A 25,048-nucleotide genomic window follows, 5' to 3' on the forward strand; every position below is an offset into this window, starting at 1 on the left:
AAAGGAAAGGAATATGTCAATAAAACCACAGACTTGTAAGTACTGCATACTAGTTTGCAAACAAACACAGCAAGCGTCCTCCGAGTATGAGTCTATTACTGTAAATTTAGACTGAATGCACGATGTTGAAGGTGACTGTCCCAGCATGATCTTCCTTCATTTCATGTGTAGTGAAATGCTCTCTGCCTTTACATTCAATAGCTTGATCCACTCACTCTGCAATGAGACTAAAGGAGGAAAATGCCACAAGGAGGGGAATGGCCCGAGCCAAATTAGCGATGTTTTGTTCCATTTCAACAGCAAATGAGAACTGCAAAGGAGAGAGTAGAAGGTGAAAGAGAAAAAGAGAAAGTAGTGACTTGATTCTAAGGCAATATCCTGTGTGAGATTTTAAGTGTAGACATCCCTTCAATAGAAATGTAAATGCCATGATTTGCATTATAAAGCTTTGTTAAAAAATAACTGTCAGTAGAACAGATTATGTTCATAATTAATTAGTTACAGGCTGGGTGCAGTCACTTTTTGAAAAGGTTTCATTAGGGATCACATATTTTATTGTGAATCACGAGAATAGTGAAGGTGAGAAAATTTCTAAACAATTTACAATTCATAGAAAAATATATACTCTACTAAAATACAGTGCCCCCTATGGTGCTTTTAATGCTCTCATATTAAAGAGAGGAACCAGTAAGAGAAAAACAATGGAGTTTACCTAGTTAAGTGAGCAAAATACAGCTTAAATTTGCAGAAGGTTAATAACTAATATTAAATATATTGGCTTCACATTATGTTTGAACTTTTAACAAAGTGAGCTCACTGGCTGCTCAAGTATTACAATTGTTCCTCAACTAATAAAGAAATGAAAAGGGAAAAGCTAGTAAAATATGCAAATATTAAAATGATTTCTCTTCCTCTTGAGCAGTAATTTTTTAATGCAACTCTTTCCTAAAAAGGAAAAGAAAAAGTCACAAAGGATAGAAAGGGCATCAGCTCTGAAATTTGATGCCCTGGTTCCTTGACTAGACAGAGGCTGAGCTGCTGATTTAAACAGAGATCTGCAAGGTGCTCAGCACTGACCTAATTATGCTGCTTTTAAAAACTCTTGGTATTTATCAATGTTTACAACAGGACTAGATTGACACAAAAGCTGAATGCTTTTAAATGGTCTGGGTTTCATTTTATTCACAAAAATGTAAAAGTCTAAGGTAACATAGAATTTTGTTTGTCTCTCATCTGAAAACTGCAGTGGGCACATGCTGCAATGATTTCTCATATCCTTAGTTTTTAAATTGTGATCTGTCCTGTCCAAATCAATGTGGAAGTCTTTGCAGGACATCTGAAATGTCAACACACCACATAAATATAAACAGGTGCCTGACAGTCAGTGGAAATTAGAGCCCTGCAATGTATGTTTTAAGATTACATGGGCTCAGGAATGTGCTGCCATAATCCGAGGAGGAGTTGCTATTTTATGACTGTGAAGCCTAACTATTTGAAGAAGTGATGTTGGTGATTCTGAGCTAAATCCTATTTAATCTGGTTCCTGGGGATGCTTGGTGCCAGGAAAAGAGAGCCCAGGCTGTCAGGATGGTGAGGAGGAGGGAGCAGAGCACACACCAGTGTTGTGCAGCAAAAGGGAAGTGAGTGCACCGTGGACCTGCAGGCAGAGCTGTTGCTGTGTTCCAGTGACGGGGCCACAGTGAGAGTTCTGATCCGATGGCCAAGTCAGCCCTGAGCTGAGAACAGCCAGATCATTTATTCTGAGATGTCAGATAACCACATATGATGGGAGCTGCGCCGCTCTCCTGTGTCCTCATAGAGGAAATTCATTTCCCCTGAATGTGTGTCCTGGGTTGCAGTGTATTCTATTCCCATCCTCATGAGCTGTTGAAATCAGGTGGGGCAGTGTTTCCTTGCCTCCTCCTCCCAGACTATCTTGCTGTTAATGGCCCATCATTGTCCTGCTCCATGACTCAGAGATAACTCCCTCCGGACCATCTTCTGTTAATGAGCCTCATCAACACTTGGCCTCATGACTCATTACCCCATTGTGAGATGCTCCACCCAGAGGGAGGAACCAAGCATCCCATCGTGGATATAATCTGAGACTCTGAACACCACAGACAACTCCTTTCCACTGGATTTCCAGAGGACAGGAGCTGCACAGCCACCACTGGACTTTCTGAGGAAGAGCAGACTGTTTTACTACAGGATCACCGCTTCAGAGGACTGCAGCCACCATTCTACCAGACTGCTACCACCACCCTGCCTAACAGGGACTCAGGTTGTATCTTGACTCTGTCAGTCTGAACCAGTGTTTTTTTTTAGTTTTTTTTTCCTTTTCTTTAATTTCCCCATTAAATTGTTATTCTGACTTGGTGCCTCCCACTGGTTTGTTTTTCAAACTAGTACAATGTGTAAATGCAAACAGACATCTTGATTCAGAGGGAGCCTGGAAGTAGGAAAGGGGCTGATGAGTCTTAATTAATCCCCTCACTGGCCCTCCCCAGCACTCTGCCCTGAGAACTCCTTCTCCACATACCTGCCCAGAAAACTTTAGAGCAACCACTACCTTCTTAATTCTTTTTTTTTAACTCACTTTTTTTTCCACTGGATAAATGTAAAAAGAAGGGCATGGGGAAGGTCTGGGAAAGGACATCAAGAAGTGAATGTCTGGGAAAGGAGATGAAAAGGTGTTTTAAGGGGAAGACAGCAGAGATGAAGGAAAAGGGAAGAGGGAGTGGAATGTTCAGCATAAATGAGTGGTGTTCTGAAGAATACGTCAGATAGAGAGACTTTTATGGAAAGTTTCTAAAGCCTGTTTAAAACAGGGTATGGTGATCCAGCCACAGTTTAATGAGTATTTTATACAGTTTGGAGATATATATTCATTGCATTCTTGTTTTCTACACACGGGAAAGGTTTCTGATATCAAATAGTAATGGGAAAACTTATCATTTTATACAGATATTTCCAGTTTATACTTCCAGTTTTAGATCACCTCCTCTGTTTCTGACTCTGACCTCAGTATGAGCTGCTGTTGACACTCCCTGGTGGAGATGGGTGCTGAAAGATGACTTTACTACAGGGTAGTTATTGGAGTACTCATTTGGCTGATTTTGGTAGGTTTTCCTGGGTATATGTTTTTGTACATAATCCTTAAGGGTGCAAAATGTTAATAGTTTTCCATTAAACTCAGTGGAAAACCTCCCATTGACTTAAAAGAGAGTTGAATTAGGCCTTCTGAAATAATATACAGAACCAGCTATTTTCACTCTGTCATCCACTTTCCTTCCCAGCTGACCACTGGTCCTGGAAGGAATTGAGTGTTCTGTGTCATTATTGAGTGCAACCAGCTTCCACTGACTTCTAAGCTCCTCCAAGATTTTCCCATCTCCTTGCAGGTTTCCACCCCTGCTTTACCTGTTTCTCACTCTGAAAAAGAATAGGCTAAATGCTAACAATGGACAAATAGAACAACAAGCAATAAGAAAGGAAACAGAAGGATTGTCACCAAATGAAAGCTTAATGAATTGGCAGAAAACAGCAAGAGAAATGGGAGATTAAAATAAACCCCATGTCATATTCTGAATTTTGCATACCAAGGATAACCACTCCTTTCCTTTGCAGAGGCAAAAAAACTGTTTGAAAACACAAATATAACCCTGTAGACAACCGTAAAAGATCACACTAAACAAAGACACAATGTCAAGTAATTAATTTTAATTTGATCAACTTGCTTTTATGGGTGCTCTTCGCTGTGATTATTCAGCTGATTTCAGGATGACAGTTATGATGAGTGAATGACAATTAACATGTACCTCCTATGAATCCAAAGCACAAAGCTTTTTAACAAGCACTGTGCTCTAACCATGGGAAGATACCTCAAGCATCCAAGAATTTCGAGACAGAGTGTCTTAGAGTTCAAAGAGCTTGCTTGGTGCTGAGTTACCTAATTGCACATATATTCTATAGATTTTTCTAGTTGGTAAGTGCAGTTCTTTCCTTTTCCACATTGGAAATCCAAAGCAAATCAGACTTTAAGGTCTTCTTTTTCTTCTTTAAAGCAGATCCTCCTAATGCTGGGGTTTTTAAGCTGAATCTCTTCAAACTAATATCACTTCCCCTTAAATTCCGGATCGGTAAACTACCCAAAGATTTTTTTCTTAGTGAAATTTCCATTCCCCTTTTCCTGAGCACAATTACAGTGATGATTAGCAAGTGCAGTACTATGGATAAGGAAATGTTTAATTCATATGAGTGTACCTGGTCAGAGCCAGGGATTTCTCTTTCTCTCATTCTTCATGAATGAAACAGAGATTCTATCTTCTTAAACCTTCTTGCTCTTCCTTATTTCACAAATGAAACACTTAATTTAAATAATATCTAAATGACACAATAAGTTTGGAAAACTTTTATTTTATCCTTTGGGTTGAAACCATTTAAATAGTTTCTCATTTTTCTCTAAACACCTTTTGTCATCACTTGGTAAAATTTCCCTGGCTGTATAACTAAGTGTTGTGCTGCCTGTCTGAAATATGTAAAATGCTCTGAAGCTATAAAATGTACCATGAGACCTCACTTTTATTCCTTTGGTTTGATTTCTGATCATTTCCCATTGGCTTTCACTGAGTAAGGTTTCAGCTTTTCTGGCTGTTGTACAAAATCAAAAGCAACAGGAATAGTCAGTATTTGATGCCCAGGCCTACAGACAAATAAATAATAATCATCAGTCACTTTTCAGGCTCTGCATGAGACCCAGATCCCACTCTCTCTTCTCTGCTTGAGAAGCAGAGCTCTTTAGATTAATCCTGGATTGGAGAGCGTATTAATTATACTGGTTAGTAGCAAGAAACCTTTTTTCCGGGCGCTATATCTGGCATGTACTTTAGCAAAAGTTAAGGATACTTGTTGTAATTACATAACCTTTCTTTGAGATCCCTCCAAAGTAGTCTGGGTTCCAAGGTTAAAGCATGTAGGAGTTCCTAATAACTCTAAAAGTAAAAAACTGGGGGATGAATCTGCCTTGCACTGTTCATTTTCTGTGTTTAACTGTTGAGGTGGTTTCTTTGGTGGGAGGTTTTCTGCGCAATTATTGCCTCAACCATCCACCAGAAACATACATATAATTTTCTTTTATTTACAGAAAGGTCCAGACTTTTTCTGCAATCAACAGAGCAAAGTCTGTGCTATGGAAAACTCTCAATATTCACTCCTCTACCTGGGTTGGGGCAATTTAGCAGGAGTTCTGTGTTAGAGCAAGACATCTTCCTGTATCTTTGGTATCCCTCTGCAGCTGGGAGAGCCAGAATTCCAGTTCTCCTCCCCAGGAACAGGCTGGGTGTTGGGGTCAAAGAGAGCCCTGAAAATGTGCTCAAAGCAAAACTGAAAAAATAGATATTGGCCAAACCCCACCCCAAAGACCTCAAAACTACGATGTAGAAATAGTCCTATATTTCACTCTGAATTCTGAAGTAAAATCAAGAAAACAAAAGTATTGTATACATTTACAGTTTAAATTATGTAATCATGTTATTATCTGAAACTAATACCATGCTGTTAAAATTTAGATAAAGTGTCCTGCAATGCATACAAAATGTTCATTTGTTGAAGGCCATTAAGTTAATTTCCTGGGAACAAGATTAAATGCAAGGCATTTACATAATCATTAGTTGTGAGGTGTAGAATAGATAATTAAATATTCCACCACATTAATTCGTATTTAATTAACTGTGCTTCCATGATCCTTCTGCCTGAATATTAATATTGTGTAAATAAACAATTAGGATGCATGCTTTGCAAAAGCTTTATTGTAAAAAAATGTGATCAAAGAAATTCTATGAAATCTACTTAAGTTAATAAGCACTTAAAGGTTCTGGAAAGCAGAGTTGTCGATCTTGAAAGTGTTGCTAAACAGCTCCAAGTGCTATGATTTTTAACACCTTAATTCTTCAAGTTTTCAGTGTGTCAGAGTTGTCATAACAAATTTTAATTATAATATTTCCCATTCTACATTTCCCAACATCTCATTTAATTTGGTTAATGTGGACAAAAGCTAGTAAAGTATGCAGAGGGAACTTTGCATCATGTTTGGAAAAGACAGTAAAGCTGTAGGAAACTAATGAATATTATATTTTCCAGTAAATAAACACAGTTTCAGAACTCCTGTTTTCATACTACTGGGGTATAATTTGAAAACACTCAGACCATATGAGACAACAACAGAAAAAACCTTTTTTTTTTACCCCTTCCTTTGAAAAAAAAAATGTTTTCACCAGAAGTGTTTCCAGCTGTCTACACTGATGAATAACAGGCAAAAGTTTGGACTGAAATTCTGAGCATGTTTTGTTTCCTGTAAATGTAACTTTTTCATTGGTTTTGGCTTATAAAGATGCTTCTGCTACTGAATTCTGTTTCTAGCAGCAGGAGTAAGTCTAGAAATCACCTGTAGTCTAATGCATCACTTATAGAGTACACAGTGGAATTTAGACAAATGGAAAAGTGTTGCACAAAGGTAGGGAGAAGATACCTGTGGACGCCTATTCTGTCTGAAAGGGGAAAATGACAAAAAAGGAAACTTCCCAAAAAACTTGAATTTTTGAGGACAGTGTGTATGACAGATATTCTCTGCAGACCTATAGTTTTTTGGGGACTGTGCTATGAAGGATGGAGAAAAGACTTGTTGGAAAGTTTACTTTTGTAACTGGAAAATCCAAGTTTTCATTAGCTTTGGTTTGCAGGGTGTTGAGATATTTGAAAGTTCAGTCCCAGTCAGTGCAAGTTGAGAGGGCTCTGTACTCCTCATCTTCAGGATTCTTCAGAGCAAGAGCTTTGGGACAGGTTCTCTCCTTTCTGAGATTATTAAAAGCTTCACCTGATTAAAAATAAAAATATTTACTCATGTGTATCATTACATAGGAATTTTTGACCCAGACATCTCACTCCCTCCTGCTGGCACAGAAATCCATTCCACATGCCTTTAGATAGGAATGTTAAGATTATTGATGAATTGTGGATGGGTGAAAGGAAGTCTGACTAATGGCACCTAATCATGCACAGGAACAGTCAGTTGGTAATGCAAAATCACCAGCAGTGAAATGCAGACTAAGTGAACTCATATTAAAAACTCTGCAGGATAGTAATGCAATTATGTTACTGTCATTGCTTTTAATTAGAGACTGAAATTTTTTTTAGTGGAAGGTCTTATTGGTTCGTGGAAAGCAAAACCTGCTCCCTGCAAACACAGATCTCAATCTGACACAGACAGAATGAAAATTAAGCATAGTTTCACCTAATTCTTAAACTGGCCTTACAGAGGAGATCTTTCCTTCCACAACCAATCATGCCTTCTTGCCTCCACTTGGAAACAGATCTAAGAATTACATGACTTTAGGCTATACAGGATCACAAAAATATCACAGGTCAGAGCAAGCCATTTGGTTCTGGCAGTGACCCCAGGGGTCAGACAGGACGCCTGGCTGGGATTGGAATAGGAAGACCAGCTCTGCAGAGAGCTGCTGCATTGTAACATCCATCCAACCCACTGGCAAACTGCATCCCAATCTTATTTTTCTGTATCTGTGAGATGGGAATTCCATGTTTTCCTCTTCAAGGCTTGTTTTTAAAACAAAAGTGCATCCTATTTTTCCAATATTTAAAACATGTTAGTCCTACTTTGAAGGCAGTGGTTTTCCAAGGTTTGCCAGTAAGTGCAAAAGATATTTAAATATCATGACTTTCATTAGTGCCTTTGAGGTTTGTGATTACAATTGTCTCAGATGCAGATGGCACTATTTTTCTTCCCAGATAAAAGCCATTTGGGGTGGACTACTATTCAGAATGAAAAATGGACAATTTGATAAAAGTTTATAACATTATAAAGGCGTGTACTGCATAATGTAAGCCATTAAATGAAAACTGGTAATGTAGTGAAATAGTGTTGTCTCCATGGCAGGAGAAAGATGCAGGACACATGTTGTCAGTAGTGAAGGCTGAGGTTTTAAACAGTCTGAAAATATCAAGTTGAGGTGATGCATGGATGTTAGACAATCATCCTTCTTTTTGCAGTAGCACAAATAGGGTCATGGAGGTCAGGAAGAAAAAGAATAAAGAACATCTCCAAATAAATTGAAAGTAGGCAGCTGGCATGGAACAGGCACAGGCTGTGGTGGAAGTGGAGAACATCAATTAGTGAAGGCACACCACGGTAATCATGCTGCTGCCTGGCTGAAATAAAATTTAGGGAGCAGTAGAAACTGATTAAAACAAAAAAAAAAGGATAAAGGTGTTGTTCTACCTGCCCATAAAAATCAATGTAAGGGAAATGCAGCTGATATAAAGTTGGTAAATAAAACTGAAAGTAGAAAACCACCTGAAAGCTGGCCTCGGGGGTGGAGTGAAGGTGCAGTGGCAGTGCAGCACATTCCTGCCAGCATCTGACATTCCTGCCCTCGGAGAGGAAATGGACACCAAGAGCTGGCAGAATAACTGCAGCTCATCTCACATGTGTAGAGTCATCAGAGTGATGCCAGAATCCTAATTCCTTCGGGCGGGTACTTGCAAAACTCACACTGTGTAGCTTGAGGATGTAGCTTTTGAGTAGGATCATTTTGTTTAAATATAAATGAATATTGCCGTTTCTAGCTTTGCTGTACTTGTTACAGACATTACCTGCTATTCACAGAGACACGTTTTCAAACCAGGAGAAAGAAGCTGCCCTCAATGTTTTTGGAAGCAGTCCTTGATAACTGAACGGGCACAATCCTGCGGGATGTGTAGAGAAACAGCCATGGACAGGTCCAGAGTCAGGAAAGAATGCTGAAGTAGTCAGCCTTTGTCTGGGATAAGGATGGCTTGAGTATGATTGTTAGCTTCTGTGCTTTGGAATGTGTGAGAGTGGGCAGGGATTTAGGATCAGGGTCCCTAAATCCTAATTCCAGCACTACTACTATTTCATTAGTTGCAGCAGTTTGACAGACTGATACAGGCATTGAAAATTACCAGAACTTTGTTAACATCTGCAAAAGCTGCAGTGTTTGTGGGAATTTTTTTACTGTGAGTGATAACTGATGCACTGGCTGAGTTTTAGTCCACCCCTAAAAATGAAGGACTCTCCAGTCTAACCTAAGAATGGTGCTGTGAGGCTTGTACTTTTAGTTCTGTGCAATATTAACTCAGAAAATGCTACTGCAAAGTAATGCCTGCAGAGCCTCACCTAGGAGAAGCTTTTATTACAAAGTACTAAAGCTTGCAATGAGAGAACTAAAGACTATTTATCCGTAATATAGTGTACTATCAAAATTGCTGTTCATTAGAGTCCTCTTTCATAAACATTTCTGTGCAGGATGTTTTGCAGAGACAAAGGAGTGCTCCACATTGATCCCTGCATTGATTTCCACTGCTATGCTGACTCATATAGTTTAATATGTCTTTTAAACTTAAGGCTATATATCACTGCTTCTGAAAATTTACAATGTTCTTGGGAGGAACTGAAGCTCCTGAGTCTTGTAATGCAATTATCTTGAGACAAGATGACTCTGTGGTAAGATTATCCCCTAAAAAGATTATCTTCTGACACAGTCATCCTCTGACAAGATTATCTGCAGAGATGATGTTGATAATTAGCTGGGGATGTGGAAGACTGATCTAGGAGATACAACACCAGGGAAAACTAGTCTGAGCACTCAGCTGAGCCTCAGCTGAGTGACAGTTGTTGGTGGGTTAAGCTGTTGGTCTGAGCCTTCAGAACTTTCAATTGATGGGGAAAAAATCATGAGTAGTTTTCTTTGCAACTCTTAGAATTGGACATTTCTGCTTTAACCAGTCAGTGTAGGATTCATTGTAGGATCTAGCTGAAAAAATTCCTGTACCTTCCCTGAAAAAGGTTAGGAGCTCTTGTGTTCATTTCACAGCAAGTGTGGATGCTACATAGCTGAAAAAACAGAGTATGCACATGGAACAGCAAAAAATGGATTATTTTTGTCTGTCAATTGCTGTTCATCAAAAACATTTTCTAGTTGCAAAAGCAACGTCATGCTTGGTGTTTTCTCTTAGAGGAGGGGAAAAATCAATGTTGTTAACTCCCCTTTATATGTTTGCTTTCCAAGTGCATTGATTCTTGATATTCCTAAAGTATACTGATTTGAGGATCCTAAGACAGGATCCTCACACTGTGAGAAAAGAGTGAAGGATTTTAATCTTTCCAAGAAAAGAAAATATGAAAACATACTGGTACCCCTGCAGCCCCCTGCCCCCAGTACCCAAAACCTTGCCACACAAACCCCAAACAGTTTATCACCAATTCTTGGAGTCTCTGCAAGATTGAAGTAAATAGTTATTGCTGCCAAGAAGCTGTAAGCTCTAGAAGAAAGTTAATATGTTGGAGAGTGTCCAAATCTGAAATGATCAAAGGGACAGAGGTCTGGAGGTTTTAGCTACACTGATGAGCTGAAGAATAAGAAGTTACAATGCCAAACTTTGAACTGACCTTAAACACTCACGGGCAACACTTGTGTAAACAGACACCATATATTTTTTTTAGAGAGAATTAAATGCATTTTCTGTTTTTGCTTTTGTTTTTTGTTTTGTTTGTTTGGTTTTTTTTTCCAATTAACCCGAATGTGGATATTACACTTGGAGCTATTACAGAGCTGTAAACTTGAATATGGTTTTGATTCCATCATCAAAGTCACCCAAAATCAGCAGTTATCCTCCCAGGTTTGAAATCTCTTGCTTGGACTGTGCACATAGAAAACTCCTTCCTTCTTGAGGAAAGAACTCCCACTCTGTGTCCACACACTGTCAGTCTGCAGAGTGCCAAACCATCAGGAAACGAAGGAATCACTCCGTAAGAGTTAGGAAGGATACTGAGTTGTGTGGGGAGTGGAGGTTTGTTTTTGCCTTTCTCCATCAAACCATAAACACAGATCATTTTGGTCAGCCGGCTTTGGAGTAGCCGAGAGAAAGGCTGGGAGATTCCCCTGAGCAATGGCACATCAGCTCCCTGCTAAATCACAGAGCCATCAGCTACGTGACAAATTGGCTCTCACTCCTCAGTCTTCTCTAAAGAACTCTGTGGTTAAAAGAACAAAGAGCATGAAACAGTCCTGAAACAACTCCAGTGGGTAAGCCTGGCAGCTAGGATTGACCTCCAGCACAGGGAACTACACAGCACTTTCAATAATTCTGTTTACACTATTCTTAGGCTGCCATTCTCCATTTTTTTACCACTCTCCTAATTGAAATTTTAAAAAAATTATAAAAAATGAAATATTTTAAGTAACCTATAGACATTAAATATTTCTTGATCACTCATCCTTCTCTGAGAAAAGACTCAATAAATTCATCACAATAAGAACGTGTTCTCCTTTTGTTCCAAGATGGGCTTATGTCTCTGCATTAATTTCTTTTCTTCTATTCCACAGATAATTAATAGAAGATACTGGGAAGTGCTTAGCTTACTTCAACCTATTTGAAGTTTATTACCCCTGTGACTCATACATCACAACCACCAAAAATGGATAAATTGTAAAATCTACAACACTAAATCTTCACTTCAAGGACTACTACTCCCAAATCTCCTAGCAGTACATTTTTAGACTGCCCTTTCTAATAACTTAGTTTCCCACTGAGTAAAAAGCTTTTAGTGTGTTGAAAATGGAGCAGTGTTATTCTTAGCTACTTGATTCTCAAACTTCCAGTTCTGCTATGGTTCAAGTGGCAGCTCCTCCATACCCTCATTCAGCAAACCATTTTTATGACATTAATATTAAACATTCCTTTGTGATGTGCAGTAATTTCATCATATTTTCATTTGATTGATGTGATTAAAATATATTTGACTTCATCTGAGTTCCTATACATCTTAAACATTGAACAAGACATTTTGAAAACAGCAAGGAATTCAGAAGGCTTAAACATTTTGCTACTTCTTTACATTTAATAAGGAGTGCTAATATTTTCCTGTATTGTAGGAATACTTGAAATACCCACATGCAATTTACTTGTTTGAGCTTGAAGATGAAATAACATGGCATTTTCCATGAGTTCTGAAGAGCTAGCTGTCAGAAATTACTGGGTCGGTAGAAAAAACCCTGAATTTTAAAAGTAAAAAAACCCAAAGTTTTAAGATAATTTTAAATAAAGAAAAAATTTTTCATAGCACAAGATGAGAAAAACTTTGAATGTGAGAGGGCAAAGAGAGCTTTAGCAATGAATGGCTGAATGAAATTTAAATTCCAAAGTAGACAGAAGACTAACTCGTATATAGCAGTCTTCATCTGTTTATAGATTTTAAGGCCTGAAAGATGACAGTGATCATTGGTTCAATCTCAAATCAGTGCTTCCTACATGACTTGTACATATGCACATTCCCCAGCTGGATGGGGAAAATGTATCTGTTAGAATGGATTTTCAAATGAGCCAAATGCTTGGAAGTTTTAAGTCGATAATCATCAGAATATAGAGAGTGTATGTGAGATCTATGATAATAAAAATCCAAGTTTATGACCCAATTTTTTAATGCTAATTTTCATGTTGTTGCTTCAGCACTGCACATGGGCACATAGTCAGTCCCTGCAAATATACAACATGTGAGCAAATGACCCAAATATATTGTGTGTACTGAAATGTGGTGCTAGTTCTCACTCCATAATGCATTCACTCCAAACCACATCCATACACTCAAATTATTGCTGGAAGTCTGGTGTAACTAGTTACAAAAAACTCTTCAGCAACACCTCCACTTGTATTAGTTTCATTTAAAGGAAATATGTGATAAGGAAATCGAATGATGGGGAAATGAAGAATCAGGAGCTGAATAATTTGATATCGTTCAAGGGCTTTTCTGTGTTTAGAGTGCAAATGACAGTAATTCCTGGTCATCTTCAAGCTACACAAATTGTTTAGCAAAAGCAATTTTTGAGCAAATATGAGAAAATACATGTCCAGTATCTTATGTAAAGTGGAACAGGCATTCAGAGTTAACGACTCTTAGTGCTAACTGACTATGAACAAAATAACTTGTGAACAAATGTGACCTCTCTGTGAAATAAAAAAAAACCCCAAAACCAAGAAACTCCCCCATTTAACAATGATTTCCCACTAATTTTTGGCATTTCCTCAATAACATTTACATTTATATCATTTTCATCCAAAGTGATTTATTCCTTTGAGGTGTAGACTGAGATTAAAAAGACACTGTTGTACAATGTCCCCAGGTTCCTTCTGGACTCAGTTACTCTTCTTCTAGAAGAAGATATGCACTTAGAGTCCTACACAGCCTTATCTCCCACTCTGAAAAACAGGAAATCCCTTCAGAAATTGCATTCAGAAGTTTAAAAACATCTCCTTTTCCTTGTGTGAATATTGCCAAGGGAATTCAAAAGAAAGTGATTGTGGCACCAGTGTTCTGAATCTCATTATATTATTTGAGATCATATTTGATAGTATATGGGGAGTTCAGGTTGAGTGATTCTACTTAATAATGCACGACTTGCTAGAAATTATTTGCAGGACATGATACGTTTCAGATCAAATTGTCCCAAAGCCAAGTGTCTTTAAAGCAAATGGCAAGATAAATAAATAAAAGGGGAATGATTCTCCACAAAATTAGTTCATCACTTGTCTGTGATATTTTTACTCGGAAAATGAACTGTGTTGTTCTTCCCCTCCTTTTGTTTCATTGCAATTACCATTCCAGCTCTGTTCAAACTCAAAACAGCTTGCCAGCAAAACAGCAAACAAGGCATGACTTTTGTCCCAAAGGAACATAAGTTTGTGGAAACAGTTTATGTCAAGATTTTACTTTCATAAATGTTGAGCCCTACCTTGCTGCACTAGTACTTTGGAGTGATTTTATTCCTGGATCAAAGTACTGCTCAGCATGAACAAATGTCCAGAGACTGTTTATAAGGAGATCAAAGCTATAAATATGCAGGGCAAACATATCAGGTTTAATTGCACCAGGGAGCACAGCTTAGAAAGGCCTGGGAGGCTGAGGGGAGGCAGGCTCAGCATGAGTGGGCCTGTGTTGCATCCCCTGCAGCAGCACCCATCCCAGCTGTGCTCTTGCATGACATGTAGACACCAGGGAAAGCAGAATCCCAGCAGAATGTCTCTCCTTTGATGCCACTCTGATCAAGTGCTTACACATAATCCTGGTATTTGCAGTAGGCTGATATTCTATACAGAAAACAGTTTCCGTTCCTTGGAATTTTCTTTGCATTTTTGCTTTCCTAAGTTATTGCTGACTGTAGTGTGCTAGCATTTATTTTGGACATGGAATAATTTCTCTTTGAGTTGGAAATGTGGTGTGCACTGAGAAGTTCTGATTACAATTCCAGGGAGAGGAGAACTCCTGTGGAACCTGCTCTGAAATGTGCGATCCAAGCAGAGAGCAGTGGTGGGAACAGTGAGAGCTGGAAGTTGCACTGGACATTGGTGAAATCTCAGTCCTGGGCTGGTGTTAATAGCAAGAATCCTGGATGCAAGGGATACTTTTAAACACCCAAAAGTCATAGAATCATTTAGGTTAGAAAAGACTTTTGAGATCATTGAGTCCAGCTGTTCCTCCAACAGTGCCAAGCCCAGCACTGCCCCATGTCCCCGAGTGCCACATCCACAGGGCTTTTGAATCCCTCCAGGGACAGGGACTCCAGCACTGCCCTGAGCAGCTATGCCAATGCTTGACAACCCTTTCAGTGGAGACATACTCCCTAATATTCAAAGTAAAGCTCTCCTGGCACAACCTGAGGCCATTTCCTCTTGTGCTATCAATTACTGCCTGGGAGAAGAGCCTGACCCCCACCTGGCTCCAGCCTGCTTTCTAAAAGAAGATATCAGTGTTTGAAACCAGTTATTGCCATGCATTCTGCTTGCTGGGATAGCAAAGGCAATGACACAGAACCTAAAGGTGACCTTGGGTTAATCCCTTTAGAGGGCACAAAGTTCAGCAATGACAATAATGTTGGTGTGAAGTAGACTTTGCACCCTGCAAAATTTATTTGAAATTTCAAGCATTCTCCTTGAAGATAAAACGCAGGGTCTGTTTGAAGAATTAATTTGAAGTATGATAAAAAGCACTCAGGTAGTCTGGAGTTAGGACTGCTCTTAGGAAACGTGGAAGACCCAGCTTCCAGACTTTGCTATTCCCTATTTTAAACAGTAATTTACACCCTTGTCCATACCCTTATTCACTGTCCTAATTCCCAGGCTGTTAGGAAGTGGATTTTTCCCTAACATCTCAACCTGTGATGGCATCTTTTGCCTCAAGTAAGTTGAGATGTAGGGGAAAAAATCAAGGCAGATCCCATCTGCTGGTTTTACCTGAGCATACTCCTAGCCAGGTCTACCATGAGAGTCTAGTTGTTCCTTTCCCTGCCCTTTGACCATTACAATGCAGGAACATCACAGCATGGCTTTCAAGTCCTTTAAAATGCTCTGTACGTGCAGACCTCTTTTGTAAAAAGAAAAAAGAACGTAGCAGAAACCAGAGCAGTATTTGGGAAGCACTTCCTTTCCTCCCCCGGCTGTGTTGGTAAAAATTAACCGGGTGTTAGGAAAGATTGTGGCCGAGTCAGGAGAGCAAAGATGGGTGGTTGTGGGTTGTGACTTTGTAGGAGTGAGCCTGTGATGAAAGGATATCAAGTAGAAAAAGTACATGCAGAGATACTGGAAGAGAAATGGGGGGAGCAGGGGAGGAGGGAGAGGGACAGGATGCAATGCCAGGCTGGACTACACGAGTTCCCTCTCTCTGTGTCAGAGGTGGGTGTGAGCTTCCTGGGTTTCTCTCTTCAGTGTAATATGAAGTGATGGTCCTGGAGGCAAAAAAAAAAAAAAAAAAAAAAAAAAGAACTAGTGAACTCCAGACTAGGGAGAAGCCTAAAGCTGGTTTTGAGCTTTTAGGGAGTGAGTTGGAGTTTTCTGTTAGCCTGAGAGCAGCGAGCCTTTCTGTCAGACAGGAGAGGTCATGTGTGAGAAATTCTTGGCTGGATCAGACCTGATTTTAAGAGCTATGATAGAAACTGAAAGTCTTCTGACACACACAACTTCCGCTCTTAAGCAGAAACCAGACTCACAAAGCAACAGCCAGCAAAATCTCATTTGTGAGGGATTTTTATTACTATATACTTTTAATCCTCTCTGAGTACAAAGGGAAAACAGCAGCTCCTTACCACAGCTTGAAGCATGGTGGTTATATTTTCTTAAATGTGACTTTTTGTAATGTTACTTTTCTAAAAGGAGAATATAAGTGTTGAATTACTGGAATGTGTAGGTATTCTGTGCGGCTGTTCTTCACCAGTCTCTCTGCAGGCGAAATTTGCTTCTATGCTTTCACCATGAAGCATAACAACACTCTGGGCTCTGCTCTGGCTGGTGTTAGGAGCAAACATGATGTGTTTGTAATCACAGGTGTTCCAGACACCGAGGAGCGAATCAGCCCTTAAATTTTCAGGGATGTTTGAAGTTTATATTTGTGTGTTACTGATAAAAAAGGTAGGAACAAAGAAACTACAAAATTAAGTCTGGTCCTTCCTACCACCCATATCCATATACTTTACATGTGCAATTAGCAAACCAGTTGCATATCCCATATCTTTTATTTACCTCTTCTGCTCCACATTGGCATCCAGGACTGTGGTTGATCCCCAAAATCCCTTGCCTGTGCTGGTTGTGCTAAGATTTGGATCAGTAATCGAGCTCATTAAATCAGTCGATTAAGCTTCATGATCTTTAGAAACAACTTTAGTTTGTACCTGTCCATACTCCTTGATTTCTTAGTAGTGCTATAGGATGAAATGGGACTGAGGATTTCTCTTTGTAGAGCATGGGAAAGACAATTGTTTTTACTGGCTTAAATTTTGCTAGTTAAACTTCGTGTTTAATAATCGAAATTCTGATGGAAGTTGGCTTCACATTTAAACTAAAATAGTGTGTGGTAAGTTAGAAATTCAAGCATTCACATTGGAACTCAGACCTACATATGATGGGGAAAGGAGAGGTTACCTAAATGAAGCAGATGGATGACTGCAGGTGAATGGGGCCTCTTTCTTTCCAGGCTTCATATCTCACATTGTAAATTGCAAAGCAGGGGAGCTGGATTTAGAAACTTGGGAGAAATTTGTGGTGGGAAAAAAAGCCTATGGAAAGAGAAAACTTTCATTTAAAGGAAGGGAAAGATTATTGGTTTTGAGAAGAAGATCATTATAATATATCAATTTGAGGTATAATTAGAAAAATTATTTTATTGGTTGCACATAAAACACAGTGGAATCTACCTAGGTATAATTCTAGCATTAACAAACTTACTGATAGGTACAAAATTCTGTTTTATGAGGATAAAGGGGGGAAAAAAGTGCAAGAATGTTCTTTTATACATTTCAGACTTCCTTTTGAAGATATGTCCCAGATAACACAAAATAAAGTGATATGGCCTGAGCTGGGAACCTAAAGTTTGAGTTTGGAATCAAATCTGAATTTTTCAAAGTATAGGGAGAATATCTGAACTTTTAGGGAAGGCAGGAAGGCAGGCAGGAAGGAGGGAAGTGGAGTTCTTTCTTTTCTCATTACTTATTCAAGCCCAAAATTATTGAGGTAGTGACATTTTTTTTTTTATATAGTGCTATACATATGTATGTACTTTCAAAGGTGCTACAATAGACTTAAGAAAAACAACAACCCCCAATAAATGTAATTCTCGTTAGAACTAAATATGTTATAAGGAAAAAACCATGAGAGATATGTGATAGTGGATGGCATTTCTGAGGGCAATAAGATTATGACCCTAATATTAATTGAATGCATGCATTTTTAATTTTTACTTTGCCTTTAAATTAATATTCAGATTTTTTAAAAAACTTAATGATATGAGGTGACTTCTTTAAAACTCTGGTTCAACTGTTAAATTCAGGAAGTTTTGGCAGACACATTGAAATTGTTTTAAACATATATTTATAAACATAAATAATTACTTAGGAGAAAACATATTACAGTTTCCCTTGGCAGAATTCAAGCTGTCCATCTCAGGGTCCAGTTTCACGGTCTGCTTAAGCTGATGTAGCTGGAGGGCTGTTACTGGAAAGAGCAATCCTGATCTCCTGGCCTCCTTCTCTGCTGCTTGCCATAGCCTGAGTAAAAACCAGCACATGGAGAAGGTTGGGAGGAGTTCCCAAACAACTGTGATTAGGGCTGACATGCTGCTGACAGCAGAAGTGAGGAGAAAGCCTTCAGTCTCAACACTCCACAGACACAAAACTCTGTATTTGGACAAAAATAACTTTCACAAATATATTGTGAAAGAAGCTGTTTGTATAATATTGAAGGCCAGATTCTTAGTGCTCTCTCTACAGTATAAAATGGGACTTTTACTCAGCTGATCTCTTTCGTGCCAGTAAATTATTCAGAGGGTTCCATGTGTGGATGTATCTGTTAATAAAAGGCAGCAAGAGATGCTTCCATCCTGCTTTGATCATAATCTCCTCAGCTGGGACCTGAATCTCGGGTCTCTCTGCCTTTGTACAGTCACTCATGCTCACATAAACTGAGTTTCAGCTGCTAGGAACTGTCTGTGACAGGGCTTGGTGTTGCTCTGGGGAGCCCTGCTCCCAAAGGGAACGGAGCTGGGAAGGGGCTGGAGCCCCAGGAGAGGCTGAGGGAGCTGGGAAAGGGGCTCAGGCTGGAGCAAAGGAGGCTCAGGGCTTGTGGCTCTGCACAAGTCCCTGACAGGAGGGGGCAGCCGGGGGGGTCGGGCTCTGCTCGCAGGAACAGGGACAGGAGGAGAGGGAACGGCCTCAAGTTGAGCCACGTCTGTCCAGCCCTGGCACAGCTGCCCAGGGCAGCGGTGGAGTCCCTGCCCGTGGAGGGATTTAAAAACCCTGTAGCTGTGGCACTTGGGGACAGGGGTCAGTGCTGGACTTGGCAGTGCTGGGGAAATGGTTGGACTCGATGATCTCAAAAGTCTTTTCCAGCTTAAACAATTACCCAGTAAATGGTTACAGCAGAGTGTAGTAGGACAAAATCACTTTATAGGTGGCATTTCAGGACAAAGTACCAGCCCTGAAAAAAAACATATGGACAAAAGCATCATTGCTCTTCTGGGAGCAACACCTTCCATCCAGAATCACTCTGGCTTTTGCATATTGAAGTATATGCAAAGTATTTGTTATTTTAATCAGCATAATCAGCATAATCATTATTTGAATGCACTGGTCTTTATTTCAGAATATTCTTTTCAATACTTACGTAGCCATATTTAATTATTCTCTGTTACACTGAATGGTCTTCCTTTGCTTAATCTTATCTCAGGCAATGATAATTCTGTTTAATGTATGAAGCTCACTCCTGTTTCATGTCACTGGAGCTGTGAAGGATGTGGGGTTTCTTGGTGCCCTTCTATTTGACCAGTTGTTTTCTCAGTGGTGTCTGGCCAGAATACAAATTCTGATGCTCTTTGGACAAAATGTTGAGAGCATTAAAGAGGGTTCCTTGTGTCTGAGACTCTGCAGTTAATAAGTGAAGTTGTTCCCACAGAGCAGAGAATGTAAATTGCAACAGAAGGCAAAAGATTTCACTGTTGTGTTTGAAAAGGGGAATACCCAAATAATGATGATTTAGTTTGGGTCATATCTCTGAACAGGAGAAGCTGATTCTTATTGAAGGAGTGTAACAGTAGCATATTAAAATTTCAAATTCAGTATTGTGTGTGTGGGTTTTAATTCTTATTAGAAGACAGTGGATCTGTACTGTATTTATGCAGCATTTTCCTTGAAGTATTTAATTCATCCAAGTATCAGTATCAAGAATTAAGAGGTAAACTCTTCAAAGTAAATGTTTCTCTGCCTTTTGATTGCAGTCAGAAATCTTGTGTCTTCCCATAATATTCGCTAATTATGGCAAAGTTTTTTGTCTGTTATCTTATCTGGTTATGGAATTTTGCTATGGAAATTCACATGGAATCACAGTTCCGTGATGGTATATATACACATGTTAAGAGATGACAAGTGTAGTAAATAACAGGGAGAGCTTTGCTGATGAAACCTACACATCCAGAGTAAGTTTTTGATGACATCTCACTTTTACATTACCTTTAGGTATGACCAAAGTCCATGAGAGCAGAATGCATGCACCATGTCACAGAAAATATTTTGCTGTATCCTAACAATTTTATTTTTCTGCTTCCCTCTCCTGAAGTTTAAGCCCAGATACCCTTTCCAATTAAGCTTCATGTGCACTCTAGTAATGCAAACTCTTGTTTTGTATTTCGTAAAAGTAGATCAGGGAATGTGATACTGTTCCTTTGGCAACCATTAAGAGAAAATGAAAAACCAAGGTTTTCATCCAGTGAAGTTCCCTACATGGGAAGCCACGGCCTGGTTGCAGTGCAGGTCTCCAGCTCAGGAACACGCAGGGAGGTGTCTTGGATTTAGAAAGAGAATAATGTTGATAACACACTGATGGCTTGCGTGCTGCTGAGTGGCCAAGGACTCCTCAATTTCCCATGTCCTCCCAGCCAGGAGGGGCACAAGGAGCCAGGAAGGATCAAAGCCAAGATAGCTGACCCGAACTGGCCCCAGGGGTAATCCAGACCATCAGTCAGGGGGTGGGGAGCAATTCTATCGTCAATAATTTGTCTTTCTTGGGTTTTATTTCTCTTTTTATATTCTTTTTTTCTGCTGTCTCCCTTTCCATTAAAATTGTTGTTATATTTTACTGTAAAGAGGATTATGTTTTATTTTATTTCAATTATTAAACTGTTCTTGTCTCAGCCCACAGTTCTCACCTTTGTTTCCCTGCTCTGCTCCCATCCCATGGCAGGGGATGGTGGTGGCTATGGTATTTAGCTGCCTGCTGGGGTTAAACCACCACAGCAGGTGAGACATTTAACATATGTGAGTACTCCCTTTGAACTAAATCAGATTATTCACTTGTGTAAAATTGCTCAACTGCCTAAATGTCTGCAGGAGTAGGGCCCCAGACTGCAAACAGCAGCACCAAAGCAATATCCCTCTCACTGTGCAGTTCAGCCCTGCTCTCCCATTCCCGGCAATTGAAGGAGTGGATGGACCATTTTCAACGCCTCTGTTCCATTATCGGAGCCATAGTGGGAGGACTGGGGTACATAAACACATTTTCTAATTATAAAACATAGTAGTTGAAAGCAGTTCTATAGCAAGTAAGATCATAACATTAAGAAAAAAGAAAGACGAAAATCACTGTCCAAAGCCTCAGGGCAGACTGGGGATCAGAGAAATCGTGGTCATTAGATTCCTGCACAATTTCAAATGACAGGGTTTTTAAAGAGTCATCTTTAAACATCATCTAGTCCAGGATCACATTTAAGTTTGTATGCAAAAATGTTTTTGAACATAAAGTTGTCTCAAATTAATAAAAGAAAAGGAAATAGCTCTGCAAGCCCAATGTAATCCATATCTTCTTTAGCTCCTCCTGCATAACCTTGTGATATCAGCTGGGCTTTCAGCTGTTAGGAGGTGATTGATAGTGCTTGTTAAGTCCTTGTTATCTTTCTGAGTGCATCTTTTGACATTCTAAATATCATCATGATAAGATTTGCAGGGCAATTGAAATCAGCATCTTTGAGACATTCACGGCAGTAACTTAGAAACAGAAATGACCATGCTCTAGTTTTGAATTTTTAACCTTTGGGGTTTTTCCATCCTAGGATCCCAAAGGCTGCTCAGATAGATCTTCTAGCACATGCTAAACATTCTGCCATGATCAGTTTAAAACAAGTTCTTTGTTACAATGAAGATCTCATCTCAGAAACAACACAAAGTTTATCACTGTAATTTCTTTCTGCATTTTCCTCGTGTACCAGTCAGTAACTAATCTAATATCTGCCTCAGAAAATAAGATATTATAAGTAGAGAACATCTCCTTAGGAGCATGTATTCTATAATCCTTTCAGGCTTAGTTATTTTTGAAGTTCATGCCTATATATCTTTGATTTCTATTTAAAGGGTTTGTGACTCTTTTATTATTAGAGTGAAATATGCAAAAAAATATTATTATTTCCTATTCTCAGAAGTATGGGCTTTTTAAAAAAGGTTTGCTGGGTGTATTAATTCATTTCAGTCAGTTCTCCACTCTGCCTGAAATGACTTTCAATGAATGCATGCATTTCCTAAATACACAAATCATCTTTTAACACTGAAGTGTAAAAAAGTCTGTCTTTGTGTAGGCAGGTTATTGGAGCTCCTGAAGTAATCTGTCAATAAGATCATGTTCAGGGAGGGTGCTCAGCTGAAACGAGTAGTACGGGAGGCTGTTACTCCTCCCTATTCAATCACCGAGCATCTCTGCTACACAAGTGACAAACTGCAGAGAAATGTGACCTTCAGCAAAACCCTGAGATGTGCCTGGAGGGTAGGACAGAGCTTGTGTCCATCCTGACCGTCTGCAAGGACCCAAATGTGTGTCTGACCATGTGGGTGCTGGAGCTGGCTGTGTCCCCAGTCTGTTACCATAGCACCCTCCTGTACGTGACAAGCCACCTCTGTGGCTCCTTCTGAAAGAGCCCAGACTTCAGCTGCCACAACAACAGATGGGACCACAGACATGGGGTCTGACGGAGCTCTGAGCAGTGAGGGCACCAGCAGCTCTGCTAAAGACTGCTGCTGGCAGGGCTGGGAATGTGCCACACCAGTCACGGAGCTGCTCCACGGTCACGGCGATGCCGGGACGTGCCGGGTGCTCCGGGTGGAACGTGAGGGGTAATGCTCAAGGACAGGCAGCAAGGGAAATGGGTGCTTAAATGGAAGTGGAACTGATGGCTATAAAGGGGACAAACTTCACAGAATTACAGAATCCCAGAATATTCTGGGTTGGAAGGGCCCCACAAGGATCATCGAGTCCAAGTCTTGAGTGAATGGCCCATACAGGGATCGGACCCACAGCCTTGGTGTTATCAGCACCGTGCTCTGACCAGCAAATCTGAGAGTTAAAATCTTATCAACTGTGTGGTTTTGAAAGGTGCAGTGACCATGGTAGGAGCAAAACCCTGCACAACACCGTGCCTCAACACCCCCCTCAGAAGGGATGTGCACACTGGCGTCACTCAGTGCCTGTAACTCATGCGTATCACAACAACTCATGGTTTCCAAATCAAAAAATTCAAGAGATTTGTCTCAATTTTCGTATCATAACAGGAAAGAAGGGATATGCAGGGGTATTCTGAATTGCCTACCAGAGTACCAGAGCTCAGAGATTCTTTACTGTCCTTGAATCTTCTTACTTCTCAAAATGATTCACCTTGGACAAGGGTAGAGGAAAAGGGCAGAGGACGCTCCACTTTCAAAGAGAGAGCACACTAAATCTGTAAATCAAGATAATAACCTGCAAAACATCTTCTAGTTTCTTTTTTTTTCTTTCTTTTTTTTTTTTTTTAATGCACCCAACATGATTAATTGTCTTCAATTGTTTTGAACCTTGGAAGTATGTGTGAACAATAAAATTGGCATTTGTGCTTTTGCAGGCACTGAAGCACTTCTAAAATGCAAATCATTGATGAACTGAAATTATTTTATAGGATTTATGGAAAAAAAGGCAAAGGTTGATTAAATGTTGAGTCTTGGGTGGTATTTAATTGGTAACCATTACGTTAGGAAATAGACTTACAATGATTTGTACCATACAAATGGGATACAGGCTGCAAACAAGGAATGTTAATTAACCTCAGTGAGCACCAATCTGTGGGCAACTACAGCCTGCTTAGAGGGAAGGGAAAAGATTGTTTCACTGGTGTGGAGCTAAAAGTGAAAATAAATCCTTCTCTGTAGGAAGTGTTTTCTTGTCTGTCACTTTGTTATGAGCTGTGCAGTGTTTTCTTCTGTAACTTTGGTTATATTTGTGCTAAATATAAAAGGGGTCACACTAGCCTCCTTAAAACAGAGGTGAGGGAAGGTGTTCCCTGCAGTGAAAGCAGCTGGGACAATGCTGTGGCCTCAGGTCATGGTTAAAAGTGCCTGACTTAAGAGTTCACAACCTGCTCCTGTGGTACTGTGAGTAACTTTAATTTGCCCTTAATTGTCTTCATTTAAATCTTTGTATATCTTCTCACAAATGAATCTTAAGAACAAAAAAACAAAAAACAAAAAAAAAAACCAAAAAAAAACCAAAAAAAACCAAAACAAAACCCCCCAAACAACCAAAAAATCACATTAAAAAAGAGAAAAAAACGAAGACAGAAAAGACTGAACTAAAGAAACAAGTAAAAAAATCCTATAAAAAGCAGTTTTCTCTGAAATAAGTTGCTTTTAAGCCATGTATGTATTTGGTTTGATTTGATTTGGTTTGATTTGTTTTGTTTTGGTTTGGTTTGGTTTGGTTTGATTTTGTTTGGCTTTGACCACTCCAGTGTTAAATTCCACAAGGATTTGGGGCAGTGAGAAGCACACATGATCCATGACAACAACATGGTCCTGTGGAGTCCTAGTCCCAGGTGGCTCAGAGCACCAGGTGAGCACTGTGATGCCATCCTGCCCCACACCAGGGTGTGCCACTTGTTTGCCAGAGTTTGGGCTTGTGGCCAGAAGGCCAAGGAGTGCTTGGACTTCCTCACATCTGGAAGCTGTCTGAATCCTTGCCCTGAAATTGCAGCACAATTAGTTCCAGGAAAGAGTCACATTCTGGTTGTGCTTATTAAGCAGAACTTCAGCCTGGTGGAAGCTGACAGAAGTGCTGGCCTAGCTCTTAATGGAATTGAATTTTCATCCATTGTGCTGGAAGAGTAGGGGAGGGTGAGTTAGAAACCGTGCTGTGGGTAACAGTGGGGATGCAAAGCTGTCCGGGTGAGCACGGCAGATGCTGCATGGGAGTTTGAGTGGTGAGGGACAGAGACTTTGACAGACAAAAGTGGGACTTTCCAAGCTGCTGTCTCTTCATGTTGGACAATAAACTGCTCTTTTGGATTCCTACTTTTCTAAAACCATACAGGTTAATGCAGAGCCAGCAGTTACAAAGAGTCAGAACTCTGCCTGTTGGGCTACTCTTGCTGGTGGTATCAGCTCATGGGGTTCCCATGGCTCAGGGTTAG

This window comes from Corvus hawaiiensis, chromosome 12 (genome assembly GCF_020740725.1).
Source record: "Corvus hawaiiensis isolate bCorHaw1 chromosome 12, bCorHaw1.pri.cur, whole genome shotgun sequence".
NCBI classification, from domain to species: Eukaryota; Metazoa; Chordata; class Aves; order Passeriformes; family Corvidae; genus Corvus; species Corvus hawaiiensis.